Below are 6983 nucleotides of genomic sequence, written 5' to 3' on the forward strand. Positions count from 1 at the left end.
TCAGCGGGGCAGCTTGAATCTTTAATAGATTCTGCCAGCTATCCATATTCCGGAGAATTAGAGCGTCTAAACCCTGGAAGCTGGCACAGTTGGGTGTGTGCTGTAGCAGCTGTTGAGAAACTCAGCTGAGCCCTACATTTCCCATGATACAACACTGACCACAAGATTGTTTTGTGATGCGTTAAAGTCATGGAAGTAGCCAAACATAAACATTGGCCTTGCAGGCAGGAAGAAACACTGAGTGGTCATATGTGTATTCGGTTTTGAGCAGGAGATGAGTCTTATGAATTTGGTAAGTTTATGAAGAGATAGAAAAGAAAGATATATGTTTAAGGTTTATGCAGTGTGGTGGTAATCTTAGGCTTGATGGAGAATGAAGGGGTGTTGTCAAGGCAACTGAATGGGTTGTTAATCTTAATGTTAATTGTGAGTTTTTCATCTTATTGCGAATGTTGAGGGTGGAGAGGGCTTCTAAGGAGATAGATGATATTGAAAAGAAAAGCCACGAATTATCATTTCATGTTAGGATAATTAAACTTGAGTCTCTTTGTTCTGACTGATTAATACTCTGTTCTTGTTAGGCAGTCCCTTTGGAGAATTGAGGAAAGCTTGTTGCCACTCCAGTTCTTAGGATTCACAAGTGACTGTAACACGATCTGCTGCTTCTGCCACCGGTGTGAGTGGGGCTGGTCAATGGCTCAGGTGGTTAGTTGGTTTGGGAGATTCTGTTCTCCTTCTGCCATTTCTGGTTGGCCTTGTCAAAGAGACTTGAGATGCTCAGTTGCTTTCTCTACCTTCTCCATTATGAGTGGCCTGGAGGTTCCCTTGAGGCAGTGAAGCTGTTGTATTTTTTTAACAGAGGCTTCAAGAAAATCTTCGAGGCCTGTTTCATTCTCCTGGAAATACGTTACAGTGCCTGCTTTGGAAAGCTAGTGTCGGGTATGTGAGCAATGTGGCCTGCCAATCGAAGTTTGTAACTAGAGCCTTGCCAGTGGGGGTGTTGATGTTTGTTTTCCTGCCAATGTTTACCTCTCCAGTGTTTTGGGGTTCTGCTGTAGGAGGTTAATTTCTCCAAAGGATACAGGAGGGCAGGATGACTGTCCCCAAGGAGAGTGAACCAGGAACAGGGTATGAGGTCCTGATCTTTGAATACTCTTCTTCTCCGACAGCCGAAGTCTGTACCGGCACAGTGGTGGTGAATTTTGCAGTAAACGTCTGCCTTCATTGAGAGGCTTCCAAGGTATGAAATGTAACCTACATTTTTTCCTGTGTCTCTGTTTGGATTTTTATTTTCATTGTTGTGTAGTGGATGTTGATTGGAGGAGGGGCTTTGTCAAGTGGTCGTTTAATGTCATATAACTCAGTGAAGGAGTCAATGTTGACAAGCATGTATGCAAGCACTGTGTATTACACCTTAGTGAATCATGCTGGATGAACCTTGGGTCCAGAGTGGAGATGCATGAAGATTGAACAGTTTCCCATTTATCCTGTAGATTAGCTCCACCGAAGTGGGGAGCTTGTTAAAGTGCAACATTTTCACAAGAAGATAGAAGGTTTGGACAGGAAGAAAACCCTGTTTGATATCAGTCTGTGCTGGGATTTGTCTTTGGTGGTCCTGTTGGCTAAAATCATGCTTTTTGTTTCATCATCAAGCAAATAACGAAAGAAGCAATGTTTCTGAGTGCAGCCAAATCTGAGTAGGATTTTCCATAACCCCCCCAGCTTTGAGTACATCTGTATGGGGTGCTGCCACAAGAAAGCAGCGTCCATCATCAGGAACCCCCACTATCCAGACCAGACTCCCTTCTCACTACAGATTTTGAACAGGAGGTACAGTAGCCAGTTTCAGGAACAGTTATTACCCCTACAACTATCAGGCTCCTGAACCAGTGTGTACAACTTCATTCACCACTACTCTGAACTGATTCCACAACCTATGAACTCACTTTCAAAGACTCTACAACTCGATCTCAATATTATCGTCTATCTACTGTATCTATAAATCAAAATTTGCATAATTTGTCTTTTGGACATTGGTTGTCTTTATTTTTGTATGGTTTTACATAAATTCTCTTGTATTTCTTTCTTTTCCTGTAACTGCTGCAAGGAAATGCATCTCAAGTTAGTATATGGTGTCATAAATGCACTTTAATAATACATTTACTTCTTTGACTTTTAGTCGACAAAAAGCAATTAAAAAGATTAACTTTATTTGCCACAAGTACATCAAAACTTACAGAGAAATGAGTTGTATGTGTCAAAGACCAATACAGTCTGAGAATCTGCTCTGGACAGCCCACAAGTGTTGCTGTGCTCTTGCTGCCAACTGCCCACTAGTTACTAATCCATGAGCTGGAAGTCTTTGGAAGGTGGGAGGAAAGTGGAATCAAAATCAGGTTTAATATCAGTGGCATATTTGGTGAAATTCGTTGTTATGCGGCAGCAGTAAAATGCAATACATAATGATGGAAGAAAATGTGAATTATAGTCAGTATATATTTTAAATAGTTAAATTAAATAAGTAATGCAAAAATAGAAAGGAATATTGAGAGTGAGGTACTGTTCATGGGTTCAATGTCCATTCAGAAATTGGATGGCAGAGGGGAAGAATCTGTTGTTGAATCGTTGAGTGTGTGCCTTCAGGCTTCTGTACCTCCTTCCTGTGGTAGCAATGAGAACCTGTGTGACAGGGGTCCTTAATGATGGATGCCACCTTTTTGAGGCATCGCTCCTTGAAGATGTCCTGCATACTATGGAGGCTAGTCCTCACAATGGAGCTGATTGAATTCACAACTCTGCAGCTTATTTCGATCCTGTGCGGTATCCCCCCCCCCCCCCATACCAGAGGGCGACGGAGCTAGTTAAAACGGTCTCTATGATACATCTGTAGAAATTTGTGTCTTTGGTGACAATACCAAATCCTTCGTCTGCTCAGTCCTCCAGCAGTGGCGGGATCTCCCTGTGGCCACACACTTCCAATTCCACAGACCACTCCCACTCCGATATGTCTGTCCATGGCCTCCTCTACCGTCAAGACGAGGCCACACGCAGGTCGATGGAGCAATACCTTATCTCCCGCCTAGGTAGCCTCCTACCTGCCGGCATGAACATCCAACGCACAGACCTCCGTTGATACCCCTGCCCCCCCTTACCCCCATCCCTATCTATTATTTTAGTCTGGTTCTCTTTATAATCTCGCCCCAGCCCTACCTTTCTTTCTCTTTTATTTCCCATAATTCTCCACCTTCCCCCGCTAGCCCATTTCCCTCCAGCCTATCACTTCCTAGCTCTCTACTTTATCCCTCCCCACACTTCTTATCCCCCCTCGACCATCCCATGTTACTTCACTCCGGATGAAGGGTTTCGACCCGAAACGTCGTCACTACCTCCTCCCATAGATGCTGTCTGGCCTGCTGAGTTCTGCCAGTATTTTGTGTTTTTATTTTTTCTTTACAGACAGTGATGGGATTTGAAACCTGACTGCCAATCGCTTGCATTGTAAAGCATTACGTTGTTAAGCTATGTTGCGTTCTGCATTTTTTATTAGTTCCAGCAAAAGCAGTTACAAATTCGATTTTCTAGCAGAGAGCATTAAATTTGACCTTGCTTCCTGGACTGCAAACTTCTTTTTTAACCGTATCAGACTTTAGTGTCACATGGTTTACACAGGAACACAGCAGGTAGTTCTTTGAGAAAATCAGGGAAGTGGTTTTCTAATTAGCTGCTAGCTATGTAAGAATCAGCATTCAAAGAAATACCATTCTTTCTCCCAATCATCAAACTACAAATCAGTATTATACACAAAATGCTGGTGAAACGCAGCAGGCCAGTCAGAGTCTATAGGAAGAAGCGCTGTTGACATTTCGAGCCGAGACCCTTCATCAGGACCTCCTCATTTTTGACCTTCTCAAATTTCCTCATGTTTGCGTTTTAAAAATCAGTATTATTATTGACATATTAATTATTTGCACGATTGTGTTCTTTTGCACATTGGTTGTTTGTCAATCTTTGTAATTTACTGTTTTTCATAAATTCTATTGCATTTCTTTATTTTTGTACATGCCAGCGAGAAAAAGAATCTAAATACTGTAGTGCCAAACATGTACTTCAATAATAAATTTACTTTGAACTTTTGAGTACAAGGCCTTCTTCAAGAAAATAGTCACTACAAACTTGTCCAAGAACATTCTGGAATGATATCATGCTGCTACAAATTGCACGAGATGATAATTTTCCTGTATGAAACCTGAAACTTAGAAGCATAATCAGACCCTGAAATATTTGTCTAACTGGTCATCTAAACTACTAGTGGTCGTACTTCATGACAAAGAAATGTGCATCAGCAACCTCAATCAGGCGATTTGCTGAGGCACATGTGTTTCCCAGGAAAATAAAGTTGTTTCTTCCCCAGAACAAACTGCACTGAATGCTATCTTACCTTTAACATATGAACTCCTCTTATGGAGGTTTATACATATATGGGGGAAGAAGTAACTCCTGAGTGAAAGGAGAGACTACAGGGGTGATTGCTTAAAACAATGCATTGAAAAAAATGAAAGAGAGAGAGGCAGAAGCTCAGTAATTTCCTTATAACTTAGTTTCTCCCCCATTTTAAGTGTTTGCAAAAACTAGCTCTTTGGCTAAGTTTTCAGACCTATCTCCATTCTGATGCAATATTAATTGTTGTTTACTTACTCTCGTGGGAGAAGAATCTTGGGAGACAATATATTCTTATGTATACAATGTCAGGAATTTTTTGTTGTATGTTTTCCGTTAAGGCCACAGTGTTATCATACAGGAAGCATGAAGTCTGGAGGGAGAAGGATCTGATTTACAGCACTCTGCTGGAAAATCCAGGTTTTATTGCCGGAACTAGTCTAAGTAAGAAGAACATGGACGTCAAAGCAGGCAACAGCTACAGAGAGAGGAAATGATCCTGTAAATGATCCCTAGGACAACAGGGTTAGTTAGAATGATGAGGTGAGGTACAGGCAGGCTCAGCTCGCTGCTCCATGAGGTTCACTCATCTCTGTGCTGAGTTGAGGCTGTGGCCTGCAAATAACGGGCTCCTGGTTTGGCTGCGGCTGTGGATTCATTTTCGTGAACTTCAATTCTGAATGTTGCTTGTTTATTCTTATTGTTTGCACGATATGTTTTTTTCCCCTGCACCCTAGATGTTTGACGGTCGTTTTTAAATGGGATCTATTGGGTTTCTTTGTTTTGTGGCTGCCTGTGAGGAGATGAATCTCAAGGATGTATATCAAACATCTGCAGACACTGGAAATCCAAAACAACACACACAAATTGCTGGAGAAACTCCGCAGGCCAGGCAGCATCGATGGAAATGAATAAATTGTCGATGTTTTGGGCCGAGACCCTTCTTCAGGACTGTGAAGGAAGGGGAAAGATACCCTTCTTTTTTAATAATTCTTCTCAATGTTCGGCACACAACGGCCACTATTGACTCTACATATACAGACCTATCAAGGTATAAATACCTCCATGATGTTAAGATTTGTTTTCAAATGAAAATGGCAATACAGTAGTGCTTCTATTGTTCCCTCTAGTGGCCATGTGATGCAATGGAAGCACAGGGATAAGTCATTGGTTCCTGAGCCATCTTTCAGGTGGATAATTCAGAAAAGGTTTAATATCACTGGCATATGTCGTGAAACTTGTTAACTTTGCAGCAGTAATGCCATGCAATACATAATAACCAAGAGAAAAAAAACTGTGAATTACAGAAAATATATATTAAATAGTTAAATTAAATAAGAAGTGCAAAAAAAAGGAAGAAAATAAAGCAGAGGTAGTGTTCACGGGTTCAATGTCCATTCAGAAATCGGATGGCAGAGGGGAAGAAGCTGTTCCTGAATCACTGTGTGTGTGCCTTCAGGCTTCTGTACCTCCTTCCTGATGTTACCATGCCCTGGGTGGTGGAATGTCCTTAATGATGGATGGTGCCTTTTAGAGACATCGCTCCTTGAAGATGTCCTGGATACTTCAGAGACCAGTGCCCATGATAGAGCTAAGTTTACAACTCTCTGCAGCTTATTTCGATCAGGTGCAGTAGCCCCCTCCCCCCCATATACTGGAAGGTGATGAATCCAGTAAGAATGCTCCCCATGGTACATCTGTACATTTGCGAGTATCACTGACATATGTCATGAAACCTATTGTTCTGAGGCAGCAGTACAGTGCAAGGCATATAAAAATAAATACTGTGAGTTACAATAAATAAATAGTGCAAGAGAGAAATAGGGAGGAAGTGTTCATGGGTTTAAGGACCATTCGTAAATCTGATGCTGGAGGGGAAGCAGCTGTTCCTGAATTATTGAAGGTGCACCTCCTCGTTGATGGTAGTAATGAGAAAAGGGCATGTCCCAGATGCTGTGAGTCCTTAATGATGGATGCCCCCTTTCTGAGGCATTGTCTTTTGAAGATGTTGGGAGGCCTGTGCCAGTGACAGAACCAGCGGAGACCACATTGGCTGCAGCCTCTTTCAATCCTGTGCATCGGAGGTTCCGTACCAGGCAGTGACGTAGTCAAAATACTCTCAACTGGACATCTGTAGAAATTTGCAGAAGTCTTTAGTGGCATAGAAAACAATGAGTGGCAGCTTCACACTGAGGCAGAGGAACTGAAATTACATGTGGCTGAGCCTGCTAATTGATCTGTTCATGAGCTATAGTATCAGCCTGTGCGAGTAGGTCCCACCCTGTCTCAAGAAAAGCAAAACACATATACTGTACACCTTCACATTTGAGCCTATACACCACACAGCTCATTTTCTACAAATATAATCATTATACATTTGTAATTCTCTCCTCTGACATCAAGATGAGAAGGAACAAATTGTTCATGTGCTAGCATCAAGTTACAGAAGAACATGTGAACCTGACAGCGTCTGAGGAAAAGGAGTTCGGTCTGGGGAAATGTGAACTCATCCAATTTAGCATTCAAAGAAATTGGTATATTTGGAA

Source organism: Hemitrygon akajei, chromosome 27 (assembly GCF_048418815.1).
Source record: "Hemitrygon akajei chromosome 27, sHemAka1.3, whole genome shotgun sequence".
Lineage (NCBI taxonomy): Eukaryota > Metazoa > Chordata > Chondrichthyes > Myliobatiformes > Dasyatidae > Hemitrygon > Hemitrygon akajei.